We start from the raw sequence: 18,752 nt of genomic DNA on the forward strand, positions 1-18,752 counted from the left end.
TCCAAGTTTCCATCTTACTCAAATTCTTACTGCCTAAAATACCTTCTGTAACGTTTCTTGTACGTCTCCTGGCAATGAATTTCTTCAGTATTTATTTCTGAGAAACTTTTTCCTCCTTATTTTTAGAAAGATATCTTTGCTGGGTATAGGATTTTGACTTAACAGGTGGTGGTTGTTTCTCCTTTGTAGTACTTAAAAAAAAATCACTCCACTGTCTTCTGATTTTCATGGGTTTGTTGTTGTTGTTGTTGTTGTTTTTCCCACAAGAAGCCTGGTATAATTCTTGTTTTTGTTCTTCTGTATGTAGTGACTCCTTTATCTCTGACTGCCTTCAGGATTTTCTCTTTTTGTTTTTAGCGGCTGGGGGGCGATAATCATGAAGCAGATTTGCTTTGTTTTTGTTATTTATCCTAATTAATATTCTCTGTGCTGCTTGGATCTGTGGGTTGGTGTCTGATTCATTTGGGAAAGTTCTCAACCATTGTTCTTCTGCTCTTTTCACCTCTTCATAGGATTCCAATTATATATATATGAGAATGTTTCATACTGTTTTGCACTTCTTGCTTGTTCCTAGCCCCTTTTCTTTTTGGTTCTTCAGGTGACTTGACCTGTCTTCAGGTTCACTGGTTCTGTAGAGTTCATTTCTCTGCTGAAGTTACCCCCCTGATCTAGCATGTTGTCCACCTTTTCTGTTAATAGTCTTTAAGGTATTTAAATTTCCTGTTATATAGTTCCAACCTGCTTCATATCTGAGTCTTGTTTTGATGATTGCTCTGTCTCTTTGGAGTGGTTTGTTTTTTGCCTTTTGTGTCATTATTACAAAATTGCAGTTATTCTTCAAAGCCAGACATATTGTATAGGATGGTAGAAGGCAAAATAAATCACTTAAAAAAAAAGATTTTATTTATTTTATAGGGGCAGAAGGAACACAAGCAGGGGGAGTGGGAGAGGAAGAAGCAGGCTTCCCACCAACTGAGGAGCCTGATGTGGGGCTTGGTCCCAGGACCCCAGGATCATGACCTGAGCTGAAGGCAGGCGCTTAATGGCTTAGCCACCCAGGCAACCCTGTAATAAATCACTTTTAAACACAGAAATGGACAGTTTTCTTTCTACTAGGCCCTTAGGGCTGTAGTTTACATTCCTCTTGTTAAGAGTCAGCCTAGCTTTTAGGATTTGTTGTTGCTATGGTTATTGTCAGTGCACCATAGCCTTCAAATTTCTAGAGCTATGTCTAATGTGAGGGTGACTTACTCAAACTCTGTAATTCTTTTTTTTTCCTGAAGATTTTATTTATTTGAGAGAGAGAGAGAGAGCATACAGGCAGAGGGAGAAGCAGACTCCCTGGTGAGCAGGGAGCCCAACACAGGGCTGGATCCCAGGGTCCCCAGATCATGACCTTAGCCAAAGGCAGACGCATAACCAACTGAGCCACCCAGACATCCCTGTAATTCTGTTTTAAGTCTTCCCTATTTGTGTTGCTTCACAGAGTGTATATTTGCATACCCTTATTTCTCTCAGGTCCCTCCTGGTACTAGTCTTCTAATAACTTTCATTTGAAGCATTTTTATTTGGACATGAATGGTAGCCCTGAGTTTTGGGGTAGGGTCTGCTCAGTTTTCCTGTTGCTTCCTTGGCTGAAGTTGTGGGCTCGTTGTGTGATCCTGTCTTTTCTCCTGGAATTGGAGTTGTCGACATTGTAGACTGTTCACCACAGCCCTTCCCTGTATAGAGTAAGGCTGTTGTTTCTTATTGGAGATGGAGGGGGAAGGACCTGGGTGGGGTTTCTTGCCCCTCCCACATGGCTGCTACTCCCCGCCCTAATTCTGTACTATGGTCCTTGAGTTTTAGAGCTCTTTTGAGATCCCTTCAGTGATCACCCACTGGATTTCCTAGAGAGGTTGCAGAGGAATTTCTGTAATCCTAGGAATTATCCTGACAGCTTGCACTCAGTCTTCACAGTACGACGTCTGTTCTCAACAGATTCACCTGCCAGAGTCGCGCTGCGTCTGCCTCAGGTAAGTGTGCTCAGTCAGTGCAGGCATTTCGTTTTTGTATCAGTTTGCTCTGTGACCTCAGTTCCCTGATAGGTTCAGAAAAAGTCATGGACTTGAAATTTAGTTGGTTTGCATTTTAAGTGTGGGAGCAGTGTTCCACTCCCACCCCCAGCTCTCTCCATTCTGGGACAGAAATCAGAAGCAACCATGTCTTGAGGAACAAAGTTTTATTAAGTTTAATGAAGTCTAGTTTATCAGTTTTTTTCTCTTATTGTTAGTGCTTTTTAGGATCCTAAGACATCTCTGTCCATCCCAAGGCTGAAATATTTTGTCTACTTTAAGTAGAAATCTTTGGTCTACTCCAAGGTTGGGAATATTTTTTTCTTTATTTTCTTATTAAAGTCTTACAATTTTAGCTTTTTTAAAAAAAATTCTATTTTTAAGTGATCTCTACTATCAACATGGGGCTCAAACTGAAATCCCAAGATCAAGAGTCACATGCTCCACCAGCTGAGTCAGCCAGCACCTCTGTAATTTTTCCTTTTATATAAAGGTCTGTTATTCATTTCATATTAATTTTTACGGTAGAGTTAGGTAAGGTTTGGGCTGTTGTCTTCCTCTTATGGATTTCCAGTTGTATCATTTATTGAGAAGTATTTTTTTTTCCAACTGAATTACCTTGTTCTTTTGTCAAACATTTCTTTTTTCAAAACCTTTTAATTGTTAAATATATAAAAGTGCATAAAATGAATGTGTAGCTTTACAAATTACTTGAATTTGACCTCTAGTATAAGCATCATTCAGATGAAGAAATAGAACATTTTGGGGACTCTGAAAGCCCACCAAAGGTTGTATTTTAGTTACAATTCCCTTTCTTTCCCTTGGCAGGTAGCCACTTTTCTTAATGCTGTAGTTTTGTTTGTTTTTGAATGATATGTAAGTCAAAGTATACTACATACATACAGTCTTTGGTATATGGCTTTTTTCATGCAATAATATTTTTAAGATTTGTTTTGAATTGAGTGACAGTTTAATTGCTGAGAAGCGTTCCATTAGATGAATAGACTTCAGTGTACTTATCCATTCTACAGTTGATGGGTATCTGGGCTATTTCCAGTTTAGAGCTGTTATGAATAATCTTATACAGGTATCTTGGTGCATATAAAACTTAATATCAGGAAGAATATGTGTTTAGAAGAGAAACTACTTGGTCATCATATATAAGTGTTTTGAGGGCCCCTGGGTGGCTCAGCAAGTTAAACGTCTGACTTTGGTTCAGGTCATGATCCCAGGGTACTGGAATGGAGCACTGTGTTGGGCTCCCTGCTTAGTGAGGAGTCTGCTTCTCCCTCTCAGTCTGTAATCTCGTGCTCTTTCTCTTTCTCACTCAAATAAAAGAATTAAAAAATCTTTAAAAGATATATATGTATGTGTTTTCAGTCTTATTATAGTGCACATTCCACAGCATGGTTGTTCCCATTTCTACAACACAGGCAGTGCCTGAGTGTTGCCATTGTTCCATGTTCTTGCCTAAATTTTCACAATTTCTTGTTTTAGCTACTCTGCTTATTATTTTATTGTGATTAAATTTACACTCTTTGATTTCGTGTGAACTTATGTGAAAAAAACCTTTTGTGAAAAGCCTGTTCAAGTCTTTTTCTCATTTATTTTCTCTTGAGTTTTATATCTTTTCCTAATTTTTCTTGCTTTCTCACTTTCTTTTTTCAAATACTTATTAGAGAGCTTTTAAGATTTTATTAATTTGTCAGAGAGAGAGAGCCCAAGTGAGCATGTGCACAATTGGGGAGCAGCAGGCAGGGGCAGAGGGAGAAGCAGGCTCCCCACTGAGTGTGGAGATTGGTGTGGATCTCAGTCCCAGGACCCTGGGATCATGACCTGATCTGAAGTCAGACGCTTAACCGACTGAGCTGCCTTGGTGCCCCCACCATGCCTAGGTTTGAATCCTTGCTCTGATGCTCACTAGCGTGGACAAGTTTCTTTCTTTCTTTATTTTTTTTCCCGTGGACAAGTTTCTTAAACTTAGCACCTTAATTTTCTCTTCAGTGAGGTGAAGATGGTAATGTACAAACAACATAGGGCTGTTGGGATGGTTAGGAGCTGCTGTACATACTTAGGAAATCAGCATATTGCCTCTGTACTGCAGATTTTTGTTTAAGTTGATTTAAAAAAAATATTTTTTTAAAGATTTTATTTATTTATCAGAGAGAGAGAGGGGGAGAGAGTGAGCACAGGCAGACAGAATGGCAGGCAGAGGCAGAGGGAGAAGCAGGCTCCCTGCCGAGCAAGGAGCCTGATGTGGGACTCGATCCCAGCATGCTGGGATCATGACCTGAGTCGAAGGCAGCTGCTTAACCAACTGAGCCACCCAGGCGTCTCTAAAAAAATTTTTTTAAAGATTTTATTTATGTATTTGAGAGAGAGAGAGTGGGTGAGCATGAGAGGGGAGAGAGTCAGAGGGAGAAGCAGATTTCTTTGGAGCTGGGAGCCCGATGCGGGACACAATCCTAGGACTCCGGCATCATGACCTGAGCTGAAGGCAGCTGCCTAAACACCTGAGTCACCCAGGTGCCCCTAAGCATAAAAAACTTTATGCTTTATGGAAGTTTTAAATTTCTGTGTTAGAAGACTTTGGGGTTTAAAACAATTAAACATTGGTATGTGGAACTATTGCCAGCTGTAGTCAAATTCTGATTTTCTAGCTATTCTTTTTCCTATCTGTAAATTTTTCCTGTTGGTTTCGTTTTCCTTCTGCTGCCCAGGGTTGGATATTTTATTCTTTATTAGCACTCATAGAAGATGGGAAAAGGGAGAAGTAGTGATACTCCAGCCCAGTACTGCTCAACAGAAATGAATAGTAAGCCACATATGTAATTGTAAAATTTTCAGTGGTCATATTGTGAAAATAAAAAGAAATACATGTAATCAGTTTTACCTAGTGTCTTTTACTTAGCCTTAAGTAGCCTGCCACAATATTAAGTCAGCATGGAATAGTGTAGAAATTATTACTGAAATATCTACATTGCTTTTTTCATAGTAAGTCTTTGAAGTCTGGTGTGTATTTTATGGTTGGCATCTCTCACCTTGGACTTGCTGTATTTCAGGTGCACAATACCTGCATTTGGACAGTGGCTCCCACACTGTGGGTGTGCAGCTCTGGCTTCTGTTGGTTTGGGGATTAACTTACAGCCGTCTAAACTTGCATTTGAATTCACTCTTTAAAAAAAAAACTTTTTGAGGGGCACCTGGGTGGCTCAGTCAGTTGGGCATCTGCTTTCAGTTCTGGTCATGATCCCGGGGTCCTGGGATCGCGCCCTGCATCTGGGATTCCTGCTTAGTGAGGAGCCTGCTTCTCTCTCTGCCCCTCACCCAGCTTGTGCTTGGTCTCTCTCTCTCTTCTCAAATAAATAAATAAATAAAATCTTTAAAAAACTTTTTTAGTGCAGTATGATGACATACAACATTATATTAGTTTCAGGTGTACAATATTGTGATGATTCAGTATTTGTATGTATTGCAAAATGATCACTGCACTCAGTAAGTCTAGTCTCTTATCATACATAGTTAACAAATTTGGGGGAGCAGTTTTAGGTTCACAGGAATATTGAGCAGTAAGTACATGTACCCCTCTCCCGTCCTCACAGATGCACATGCTCCCACACTATCAGCATCCCCCACCCGAATGGGGCAATTGTTATAGCTGGTGAACCCACACTGATACATCATCATCACCCAGAGTCCATAGTTCCGCTGGGGGTCACTCTGGGTATTGTACGTTTTATGGGTTTATCATTATACAGATGTGTGCGAACAGGTACCCATTACTAGGGTGTGATACAGAGTATTTTCACTCCCCTAAAAATCTCTGTGCTCCACCCCCCCCCCCGCCCCCACCCCGGTAACAGTGGATCTTTTGCTGTCTCTGTAGCTTCTCCTTTTCTGGAATGTCCTGTAGACGCAATCTATAGTACGTAGCCTTTTCAGATTGGCTTCTTTTTCTTAATCATGTGCGTTTGAAAGTTCCTCCATGTCCTTTCCTGACTTGATAACTCTTTCTTTTTAGTACTGAATAATACTCCATTGTCCAGATAGATCATAGTTTAGCCATTCAACTTCTGAAGGACATTTTGGTTCCAGGTTTTGGAAATTTTGAATAAAGGTGCTAAAAACATTGATGTGCAAGTTTTTGTGTGGATCAAAGTTTTCAGCTCCTCTGGGTAAATACCAGGGAGCATGATTGCTGGAGCATACGGTCAGAGTATGTTTAGTTTTGTAAGAAACTGACAAACTCTCTTCCAAAGTGGCTGTGCCGTTCTGCTTTCCCACAAGCCATGGGTGAGAATGTTTGTGGCTTTACATCCTCCCCAGCATGTCCCGGACTTCGGCCATTCTGATAGGTGTGATGCAGTATTCTGTTTTCATCAGTGTTGTTAGTTTCTGTTTCAGGGTTTTTTAGCTTATTACATAGCTCTCATTTGTGACTTGCACTTCTCTCAGATAGACAGGTGGACACCTCTGAAGGAGCTGGAAAGGAAAGAAAGGAGGCTGTTCGTAGGTAGACGTGGAAGTGTGATCCCGAGAAGGGTGCTTTTTGTTTCTTCAGCCTAGTAGTAACATTGTGCTTGTATCCTCACGGAAATGATGCAGGAAAGAAGGAAAGATTGATGATCCGAAGAATGGAGGGGAGACTCCATAGAGCAAAGTCCTCAAGCAGATGGCGGGGCTGCTGCCTGAGCAGAGGCTTCACTTAGGCGAGGAGGCGTGTGATGGGTAAGCATGCGGAAGGGCACAGTGTCAGGTGCATGGTGTGGGGCCTGTGGACACACACTGCCCATGGGTCTTCAAACACAGTGTTAGGCCTTCGTGCTTCCAGCAGCAGGAAGTGTGTCTTCCCACATTCCTTCATTCTGCAGCATCAAGTGTTGTCATCGTCTTTAAATGTTTGCGAAGTTTTAGTGAAAGGCCCCTGGTCTTCCCCTTGTTGGGAGCCCCGCGGAGACCGGAGCTTTGATAGGCACCTGTGTCTCCTTATTCAGACTCTTCTCCTGGCCTTGTGAATTTCTTGGACCATAAACATTTTATTAACAGTCCCAGAGACCAATTGAGTGTTATTGAAGTCTGTATTTTTGGGAAGTTGAAGAAGCAAGTACTTTCTGTTGCTGTCATTTTATTATTTATTTATTTATTTATTTTTTGATTTATTTATTTGTTTGACAGATAGAGATCACAGGTAGGCAGAGAGAGAGGAGGAAGCAGGTTCCCTGCTGAGCAGAGAGCCCGATGTGGGGCTCGATCCCAGGACCCTGGGACCATGACCTGAGCCGAAGGCAGAGGCTTTAACCCACTGAGCCACCCAGGCACCCCTCTGTTGCTGTTATTTTAGACTAGTTTCTGGTTTGGCTCTCCAGGAACCAAGTGCCTCTCTGTAGCCAGGTGAGTGGTGGTGATCGTGATGGGAGTGGGGTGAATGGTGGGGGCTGCCCCTGGCCTGACTGCCTGGTTAACAAGGCCATATTGATGATGGGCTTGCCAAGTGTGTGAGTTGCTGGTTGCTTTTGGAGTCACCTCAGGTAACTCAGTTTTCAAATGTTGCCTTCCCCACTTAGGGTTTCTGATTCAAAGCCTTTCGCAGCTCCTGTTCTATTTATGTGGTTTTTTCTTCCTCCCTGGTGATTTGTGGGTATTGCTGTAAAGACCATTAGCACTCTATACTAAATGACTGGTTACTGGGACCTTCAGATTTTAAAGGGGGTGCAGACATAGCCAGAGAAGTCAGTAGTATTTTGATATCATCTTGTCATTTGAACCCAGTAGATTATTTGTATTTTAAAGATCAGTAAAGAGGAATGTAAGAAATAATATTTCCAAAGCTATAAGTCTTTTTTTTTTTTAACTGTGTGATTTGTTGCTATTAATAAATTCAAGTTCTTTTTCTCTTTTGCCATATGGAGCTTAAATGCAGAAACCTGAAGTATTTTGTAAATATTTGAAAGTGTGAATTGCTGTGCTGCCGGCTGATGGAGCAGTGGTGCTGCACCGGCCTTGATCCTGGCTGGCTCTGAGGCTGCCTCAGATTTGTCTTTTCTTCAGATAAGTTGGGTCAAAACAAACAATTATATTGTTGACTAGACCTGGAACATGACTTAATCTGTATAGAAAAACCATCTTAATAGCAGGTACATACTTAAGACCATTTATGTAACTCCAGCTCTGGCAGATAGCCAATACCACTGTGCCTTCCTTAATGCATAGAGCCACTGGTTGTCCACAGGGAGGCCAGTTTAGGAGCTTAACTTGCAGTCATAGAAAAAATGGTTGGGGTTCCTGGATGGCTCAGTCCAACTCTTGCTTGATTTCATCTTAGGTCATGGTCTTGTTGTGAGACTGAGCGCCTTGCCGGGCTCCACACTCAGCTGGGAGTCTGCTGGAGGTTCTCTCTCTCCCTTTCCCTCTCTTGCTTTCCCTCTCTCCCCTGCTCACACGTGTGCGCTGGCTCACTCTGTCTCTCTCTCTCAAAAAAGCAAATAAATACATCTCTTTAAAAATAAAAATAGTTGCAGGTTTTTAGGCTTTCTCTGTTTTTTTAAAAAATATGTAAACTGAGGGGCGCCTGGGTGGCTCAGTGGGTTAAAGCCTCTGCCTTTGGCTCAGGTCGTGATCCCAAGGTCTTGGGATTGAGCCCCGCATCAGGCTCTCTGCTCAGCGGAGAGCCTGATTCCCCCTCTCTCTCTGCCTGCCTCTCTGCCTACTTGTGATCTCTGTCTGTCAAATAAATAAATACATCTTTTAAAAAAAATATGTAAACTGAAAGTAAATCCTAAAGAAATCTCAATTCTACATTAGCTATAAAAAGGATACAGTAATAATGTAATAATATGGGATCATATATAATTAGTGTTTATTGAGTTTTTAGGAAACACCTTTGAAGTCTATGAATTGCTAAATATTTACTCTGTGATTATATAAATTACATGTTACAAATACTTAAGGTAATTTTACCTATAACTTACAATTCTGTTACCAATTTTTTGGTAACTAATTGGAAGAGAGCTTAAGTATTAATGTTAATAATTATACCGCAAGCAGTACCACTTGCTTAAAGAACTTGGACCTGCTTTGGGAAAGCTGAGTTCAGTAAGGAAGCAGAAAAAATGGTAGATATTTTAGTGACCACACCTGCACTCATCCCTGGACTTCAGCACAGGTAGGTAGCTGATAAAAGATCGTGTGCAAAATAAGGAAGGAGAGTTGAGGCTGATTTAGGGAACACAGAATGTGAATTACTGATTTGAACTAGTCATTTCCTTCACTGCACATTTGTTGGATGCCTGCTGTATGCTGGGTGCTTTGTGGGACTGAAAAACTGTTGAGTGTCTAATGAGAAGATGGTTGTGTGAAAGCTTATGGTAGTCTGTGTAAAGTATGGAGGCGTACGGGAGTTGGAGTAGTAGGTGGAGCTGTATTCATTGAGGGATGGGGAATAGCAAAACTGACAGAAAAAGAATGATAGCAGAGTGCGATTTGAAAGGATGCCCAATGGTTGCCTAGTAAAGGAGGGGAGATTGGTTTTTCAGGGTGGGGATGGCATGTACTAAGAATGGGGCAGGGGTTTGGAATTGTGAGGAGTCCCAACTGGGTCATTCTGCAGCAACTGTGTGACAAGGGCCTTGTATGTCATGCTTGATCCTTTTAGTCAGGGGACTATGAAAGGGTTCAGAGCAGTGGAATATTCTGCTCACATGTACAGTATGGAAGACCATCCCAACAGGAGGTAGAGGGTGTGAGGGAAGCAGACAGACCTATGGGCTGGGGACCAGTCGGGAAGAGACAACTGTGTAGTGTCCGAGGCTGGAGACACTAATGGGACAAAAGCAGGCACATTTGTTTTGTGTTTTGTGTACATGAGAATCCTGGCTTCAGCCTCCAGTGGGCTGTGTGACCTGAGATGCGCCACCATCACCTGTCCACCATGTGTTTTTATGCCCTGAGGCACCGTGTTTTCTTTGTGTCTATAATGAGTTTACATGTAAAGTCTTTAAATAAAAATTTCTTTTTGGCAATTACTTTTAGAACTAGAGATAAGCCCAGCAAGGAAATGAATTTGGTATCTTTTATTACACATACACATTTGCCACAAATGATAGCTTATACCAGAGTGGAAAACCAGTTTACTCAGAAAGGGTAAAATATCTTACATCATAGGTGTAGAACTCAGTTGTTGGGGGCATTCTTGAGTGTTTTCAGCAATATTGTCTACTTAGGAATAAGTACATTCTCTTGTGGAAAAATTTCTCTGTTACAACATAGCATCTTATGTAAGTAAATAAATACTTATATATAAATATATCTTATGGACATGGGGGATGACACATGTTTAGTGTTTATTCTGGTACATTTATTTTTTTAAGAATATTAATGAAACAGACTGGATTTATCCTTCTGCCTTAAACAACTAAATGAAGGACAAGATACCTCAAAATAGCAGTATTCCAATATTGGACAGCAGACAGTGCAGGTCAGTGACCCTTGAGAGACAGAAAATAAATTAAACAAGCTTAGGGTTGGCCAAGCTTACTGTCTGGAGAGAAATTGGGGCCATGGTTTAGAAAGAAAGGAGGGAATAGCCCAGAGAGACCTGGTGGTTCTTTGGGTTCAGGAAAGCAGCCAAGAACTTGGGGAGGCCAAAGTGAATTTGCAGGGCAGAGTACCAGAGAAGAGAGGGCTGCAGAGAGAAAAAGAGAGTTCTAGAGAGCTGCATGGTTTTCCTTGAATATTCACCTGGGTATTGATGAGCACACGTACTTTGGAAACTCGTGTATCAGGGAGAGAACCCAGGAAGTAAGTGGTGGAACAATCTTCAGAGCTTGTACAGGACCCCAAACGGGTTGTGTTCTCACCAGCCAGAATGGGAGAATATTGTAACACACAGTGAAGTCACAAGGGTATTGCCTCAGTAGTGGGAAAGATTAAAGGTGCTCTAATCCTGGGGCCTCTCTCTTTACTTGCCAAATAGGATGCTCCTGATTCATGAATCACTTAATAAAGCCGATTAGATTTAAAACAAACAAACAAACAAACAACATTAAAAAACTCGGATCCCACCTCCCAAATCTTACAGGCAAGCCTTGAAAGGACCAGACTCTTCCTATAAGCTAAGTATGGCCCACAACAAAGCCCAGAAATATTTGAAGGAGTAAAACAACACACATTATCTAACACAGTTAAATTCACAGTCTAGTCAAAAATCACCAGACATACAGAGACAGAAGCAAGCAAATACAGCCCATGATGAAGTTCAAAATAAATAAATAGAAACAGATTCAGAAATGACATGTATAGTAGACTTATAAGATAGACATTAACACAGTAGTTATTGCTATACTTTGCGTATTCAAGAAAATAGAGGAAAGCAAGAACATGTTAAGAAGAAACACAGAAAGTAAAGAAGCCCAAATGAACTTCTGGAGTTGCATACTACAGTGTCTGAGATGAAAAATACATTACGTGAGGCTTAGTAACAGATTGCAGATTGCAGTAACAGATTAACTGCCTGAGTGAAGATTAATGAACTTGAGGAGATAGCAATAGAAGGTATCCAAAAAGAACTGTGAGTGTCTATGAGCCTTGAAACAACTTCATTCATATGGCCCACTGCATGTGTATGTGTCATTGGAGTCCCTGAAAGAGAGAGTGGGTATAGGGAATATGGAAAGATATTTGAAGGAGTAATGGCTGGAAAATGTACAATTGTTGAATACTGTGAATCCACAGATCCCAAGAAGCTCAATAAACCTCAGGCATGAGAAAGATAAAGAAAATACACCACAACATGTCATCATTGTGTTGTCACCATTGTCATCATCATTACTGAGAACAGTGGTTAAAGAAAAAATGCATACGTATTGAACAATGACAAAGATGCATACGTACTGAACAATGACAAAGATAGTAAACTTCTCATGAGAAGTCATGCAAGCTAGAAAATGGAGAAAGAACAGCTTTAAAGTACAGAAAGGGAAAAGCATACTAGAATTCTAAACTACAGAAATATCTTTCAGAAGTGAAGATGAGATAAAAAATTTTCAGATGTTAAAAGCTGAAAGAATTCATGGCCAGTGGGTCTTCATCACAGGGTATGGTAAAGGAAGCTCTGAGCTTAGGAGAAATGACACCGGACTGCAGTCTGGGTTTACGTAGGGACAAGAAGGATGCTGGAGATTGGAACTGTATGGGGAAAATACCTTTTCTTTTACTTTAAAATACAATTGTCTATTTAAAGCAAAAACAATGGTGAGCCTGGCTGGCTCAGTCTGTAGAGCGTGCTACTCTTGATCTTGGTCATGAGTTCAGGCCCCACATTGGACATAGAGGTTACGTAAAAATAAAATCTTCAAAAAAAAGAAAAGCAAAACCAACAATGCATTATAGGGCTTTTATGTAGAGATAACATGTCTGACAAGAGTACCACCAAGGCCAGGAAAGGGAACGTAGGGCTCTTGTGTGCGCAGTCATAAAGCTTTACTTGATGGCCGATTGTGGTAGGTTAACATGTACACTGTGATGATATGGTACTGGCACAAAAACAGACACATAGATCAATGGAACAGTATAAAGAACCAGAAATGGACCCTTAGCTCTATGGTCAACTAATCTTAGACAAAGCAAGAAAGAATGTCCAATGGAAAAAAGACAGTCTTTTCAACAAATAATGTTGGGAAAATTGGACAGCCACATGCAGAAGAATGAAATTGGACCAATTCCTTACCCCATACACAAAAATAGACTCAAAATGGGTGAATGACCTCAGTGTGAGACAGGAACCTATCAGAATTCTTGAGGAGAACACAGGCAGCAATCTCTTCAACATCTGCTGCAACAACTTCTTCCTAGACAAATCGACAAAGGCTTAGGAAACAAAGGCAAAATTAAACTGTTGGGAGTTCACCAAGATAAAAAACTTTTTTTTTTCCCCCCACCCCTGCCCCTCTCCACTTTTTTTTTTTTTTTTAAAGATTTTATTGATTTGTTTGACAGAGAAAGACACAGCAAGGGAGGGAACACAAGCAGAGGGAGTGGGAGAGGGAGAAGTAGGCTTCCTGCTGAGCAGGGAGCTTAGTGCGGGCTTGATCCCAGGACCCCGGGATTATGACCTGAGCTGAAGGCAGGTACTTAACCACTCAGCCACCCAGGTGCCCTAAGATAAAAAGCTTTTGCACAATGAAGGAAACAGTGGACAAAACCAAAGACAACCAAGAGAATGGGAGAAGATACTTGCAAATGACATATCAGATAAAGGGCTGGTATCCAGCATCTATAAAGAACTTATCAAACTCAGCACCCAAGAAACAAATAATCCAATCAAGAAATGGGCAGAGGACATGAACAGACATTTCTGCAAAGAAGACATCCCGATGGCCAACAGACACATGAAAGAGTGTTCATATCACTTGGCGTCAAGGAAATACAAATCAAAACCACAGTGGGATACCACCTCACACCAGTCCAAATGGCTAAAATTAACAAGTCAGGAAACGACAGATGTTGGCACAGATGTGGAGAAATGGGAACCCTCCTACACTGTTGGTGGGAATGGAAGCTGGTGCAGCCACTCTGGAAAACAGCATGGAGGTTCCTCAAAAAGTTGAAAATAGAGCTACCCTGTCACCCAGCAATTGCAATGCTGGGTATTTACCCCAAAGAGAGAAATGTAGTGATCCGAAGGGGCACATGCATCCCAGTATTTATAGCAGTAATGTCCAGAATAACCCAACTATGGGAAGAGCCCTGATGTCCATTGACAGATGAATGGATAAAGGAGGTCTGTCTAGGGGCACCTACGTAGCTAGATTGTTTGGGTGACTGCCTTCAGCTCAGGTTGTGATCCTGGAGTCCTGGGATCAAGTCCCTATTTGGGCTCCCAGCTCCACGGGGAGTCTGCTTCTCCCTCTGACCCTCTCCTTCTCATGCTTTCTCTCTCTCTCTCTCTCAAAAATCTATCTATATAGATAGATATATGTACCTACCCACAGTGGAATATTATGCAGCCATCAAAAATTGAAACCATGCCATTTGCAGTGACCTGGATGGAACTAGAGGATATTATGCTAAGTGAAATAAGTCAATCAAAGGACAGTTCTCATATTTCACTGATATTTGGAATTTAAGAAACAAGGCAGAGGATCATAGGGGAAGAGAGGACAAAATGAAACAAGATGAAACCAGAGAGGGAGACAAACCATAAGGGACTCTTAATCTCAGGAAACAAACAGGGTTGCTGGAGGGAAGGCAGGTGGAGGGATGGGGTGGCTGGGTGATGGACACTGGGGAGGGCATGTGTTAAGGTGAGCACCAGGTGTTGTGTAAGACTGATGAATCACAGGCCTGTACCCTGAAACAAATAATACATTATATGTTAATAATTTTTTTAAAAATGTACACTGTGACACTGAAGCAAACAGTCCAAATGGAAAAGTGTAGGTCACAGTCCAGCAAGATAAAATACAGTTATAAAAAATACTCAATTTTTAAAAAGTAGAAAAAGAGGAAGAGGAATAAAAACAAGTGTGTCACCAGAAAAATAAAAAATTAGATGGTAAGTTTAATAAACTTAACCATATCTCATAATTATATTTGACATAAATGGTCTAAGCATCCCAATTTTTAAAAATTTTTTATTTATTTATTTTGACAAAGAGAGATCATGAGTACACAGAGAGGCAGGTAGCGAGAAAGGGGAAGCAGGCTCCCACTGAGCAGAGAGCCCAGTGTGGGGCCCTATCCCAGGACCCTGACACCACAACCTGAGCCGAAGGCAGAGGCCTTAACCAACACTGAGCCACCCAGGCACCCCAACATCCCAGTTTTAAAAGATCGTGAGGTTGGGAAAAAATCAAGACCCAATGATATGATTTCTGCTATAACCTGCTTAAACATAAAGATGCAAATAGGCTACAAATAAAGTGATATGAAAAGACATGCTTTGCTTTTATAAGTGAGAGGAAATTTGGCTATGTAGTGAACAGAAAAACAGACAACAGAGCAAAGAATATTAGCGGGGCTAAAGAGAATACTTTCATGCCGATTTAGGGGTCAGTTTATCAAGAGGATATAATAGTCCTAAATGTCTTTGCACCTAATAACAAAGCTTCAAAATATGTGGACAAAAAACTGATAGGACTTCAGGGAAAAATAGACAAATACAAAATTATGGTTGGAGATTTTAAGACCTCTCAGAAATTGATAGAACAAGTAAACAGAAAATCACTGAGGGTATAGAAGACGAATGAGGCTGTTAGCCAACTTGGCCTGAGAGGGGTTTATAGAACACTGCCCTACAATAGCAGCATGCTTACACATTAAAGTAAATGTCAAACATTTACCAAAATAGACCGTATTCTGAGCCACGAAAAGTCTTGACTAAGAATTAAAAATTGTACAAAGCAGCTTTTCTGACTACATGGAATTATATTAGAAATCACTAGCAGAAAACCATACACATGAGGAAACCGTACCACACGTCAAACAGCTCATGAACCAAAGAAGAAATCCAGAGGATGGTTGGGAAGTATTTTGGACCTAATGAGAATGAAAACACAGCATCTCAGCGTTTGCAGACTGCTGCCAACGCGCCGTGTGGAGATGCTCGCACTAACCACCTCTTTATGCAAGAGGAAGGGCTGAATGACTTTGCTTCCACCATGAGAAGGAGCCAGTTACACCCGAAGTAACCCCCAAAAGTAAATAATACCATAAAAACAAAAATCAACAAAACAAACATTTTTTTAAATATGGAAAATCCTTAAGACCAAAAGTTGATTTTTTTTTTCTTTAAAGTAGGCCCCATACCCAATGTGGGGCCAGCACGGGGCTTGAACTCACAGCCCTGAGATCATAACCTGAGAGCCACCCAAGTGCTCCAACGTATATACAGTTCTAGAAGCTGTGTAGTAATGGAGACACACAGAACTCAGTCCAGTGATCACCTGTGAGTGGGGATAGAAGAGACTGGAGTGAGGAAGAACGGGTACAGAGGGGCACAAAGAAACTTGGAGGGCAAGTTACTGTGGTTTCACAGGTGTGTGTGTGTGTATATGTCAGGACTGTTCGGATTGCGTTCTTCAGATATCTTCAGCTTCTTCTACCTGGTCATACTTCAGTATACCTGTAAATCCTTTTAAAAGAATTAGTGGTGTTTATATTTATACCTCCCATTTAATCACAGATCGGAGAGTAACCACGCGGTGAGGCACAAGTATTTGGTTAATTTGAATTTTAGTCACATATGTTTCTTGTAGTACTCTGTACTTGCTTTGTCTGAAGAAGGCGTGGGGAGTAGAGGTTGCCACCCTTGAGAAGACCAGCTTCATACTTGGACACACTGGTCAAGCGTTAAAGTTGGTTCAGGATGTTGTCCGCCCTCTCTCCTTGGATCATCTGGTCTAGCTTCGAGTGGTGATCCCGAATCATACATCTCGCTGGGACTTGTTCCTCTAGTGTCTCACTTGTGCAGAACAAGCCTACCACATTGCTTGGTTGGTTGATACAAACTTCGTGCATACAACATCTAAAGCAAAGCCTTGGTTCTTCCCACTGGCCCCACCTGTCTGGCTGTGTCTGGCACCCCTGTCCTCCGGTCTGTTGGCAGTCGAGCCCTGTGGCTGTGCCTGCAGCACTCCTGAGTCTGACCGCTCTGTTCCTGCATGGCCCTGCTTGTGCCTGGACCTGCCGGGAGCTGCCTTCCCTCTGCCAGAGTTCATTTTTGACATAGTCAAGTTTCTTTTTAAGATGCCAGCTGGCTCATACGTGCCCTTCCACGAACACTTAGGTCTCTCTCCCTGGCTCCCAGCCCCGGTGAGCAGCCACCGCTCTTCCCCCTTGCCCTGGCAGTGCCCCCGGCCTCCGTTCTGGCCCTTTAGCGAGCACACAGCCGTGGCCTCTGCTAGCAGTGCTCCTTTCCCAGATGTGCACACGGCTCCATCTGATTCTGTTTGGCCTTAGCTTCTGGGCTTCAGCTTCGCCTCACCCTTGTTGAAACAACGTCCTTGTGGCTCTGTTCTGTACCCCCAGTGGATGGCGGGGCTTCTGTCTGAGTTTGCCTGTCCGATGTGTCTCTGGAGCCAGCAAGCCCTTTGGGTTATTCGTAGTTGCTTTTGTGATCTAACCTGTCAGGATGCCTGGCACAGCATGTATTCCAAATGTTTATGGCAAAGGGCTTCATCATCTCGGAGCTCTTTCCTGCACTCTGTTTGAGAAAGGCTTGTTTCTGCCTTTCCTCCTTCTCTTGTCCCCAACATCTGCCTCCTTAGCCGTCTTGTCCACTCTCCCTGATCACCTGTTTCTATCTTGTCCATTCCCCACATATAGCCTCATTGTCCTGGTAGCACTTCCCCCTTCCCCTCTCTGGCCTCCTGCCCCTGGGCCTTTCTGCTTGCTCTCAGGGGTATCCCTTTCTTGGGTACCTGTGTGGCTTCCACCAGCCCCAGACATCAGGTGTCTCCTTAAGGAAGTACTTACTAAATGGGCTATCCTAAATGGGAAGGCATTGTTCCCAACCCTAGACACTACTGCCTGCTCTATATATTTTGCCTTCTGAGTGACCACTGTCTAATGTTTGGTATTTTTTCCTTATCTGTCTTATTTGTAGTCTTTGTCTTTGACAGTGATATTAGTTCCCTGTGGGCAAGTAACTTTTAGTTATTGCTGTGTCCCCAGTACCTGGACAAGTGCCTTGGCACATGGTATCTCTCAGTAAATACTGGACAGATAGGCTGACCGGTGGGTAGATGGACAGATGATCTGGGGTTAAACTGGTTACCTCAGGTCAGGTATGGCTCTTCTGATCTCTGGCTGGGAGACTTCATAGCCTTAAAGCCCAGCAACTCCTTCTGAATAAAAAGGTGGCCTAGAAAGATCTGAAGGCTGTGGCTATTCTATTAATGATGGGGCTTTTTTTTTTTTCCTAGGCTGAGGAACAAGAGATGGTTTTACATAGGGTTCATTTTGGAAATCAACATAGGGTAAATCAATTTGTAAATCAGTTACATAGGGTGATTTTGGAAATTGTCTAATTTCTGCATCTTGGATCTGGACAGAAAAAGACCTCCCCTCTCATGGTATGCCGTGGTTGGAGGGGTAGTCTGGAGCTTTCTAGAATACTACTTACTGGGATATAGTACTCGGTTCCCTTGCCTCACAGCCCAGACATTCGAGTGGCTTCTGAGGTGGGTTTGGTTAAATCCATGGAAGCTGCAGATGTGACAGGTGTAAGCAGTTTTGGTCCTTGGATTATAAAAGCAGGTAAAAATATATGTGCAAGTCTTAGTGGTGCCGTTTTTTTGCTCTTTTAGTTAACTCGTTCATTCATTTATTCATTCAGCCCCACTGTGTAAGCACCTGACTGCCTGCCAGCCATCCTGGGCTTTAGAGACGGAGCCTGTGGCTTTTGAGAGTACTCACTTGGCTGTGGAGCTGGTCATGGAAAGGCACACTTGAAGTCCAGCTAACCAGCACAGCAAAAGACCTGTGTGACCCTTGGTGCAGGAAAACAGGGAGAGAGCTGTGGGTCAGGGAAACAGCTGGGCTGCTGGCTGGGCAGGGTTGGGTAAGGTATTAGGGGAGCCTTTGGGTGGAACTGGAGACTTTAGAAAATACTTTGAGGTTCTAGCCTGAATAACCTTGGCATTGGTCCTGGTCCCCCTTTGCACCCCCTGTGTCCCGTGGCTGGGAATGGCAGCAACAGAG

At 42.2% G+C, this 18,752-nt stretch overlaps 1 protein-coding gene across 9 annotated transcripts in view; it reads left to right on the forward strand.

Annotated features, from left to right (window-relative positions):
* The window catches only part of FAM193A (family with sequence similarity 193 member A), a 161,969-nt gene that overhangs the window by 44,381 nt on the left and 98,836 nt on the right, over nucleotides 1-18,752 (forward strand). The window contains exons 1-2 of one of the 9 annotated variants that reach the window (XM_013045736.2): nucleotides 1,415-2,015; nucleotides 6,660-6,782. The exons of 5 other annotated variants lie outside the window; for them this stretch is intronic. The gene's annotated coding sequence lies outside the window, so the exon portion shown is untranslated. Of the gene's footprint in view, nucleotides 1-1,414; nucleotides 2,016-6,080; nucleotides 6,783-7,336; nucleotides 7,446-18,752 lie in introns of those variants that run through there. 3 more of the 9 variants (XM_013045737.2, XM_045074885.1, XM_013045738.2) reach the window with 3 other exon arrangements.

The sequence above is a fragment of the Mustela putorius genome, unplaced genomic scaffold (assembly GCF_011764305.1).
Source record: "Mustela putorius furo isolate JIRA1106 unplaced genomic scaffold, ASM1176430v1.1 tig00000083_pilon_pilon_pilon, whole genome shotgun sequence".
NCBI lineage: Eukaryota > Metazoa > Chordata > Mammalia > Carnivora > Mustelidae > Mustela > Mustela putorius.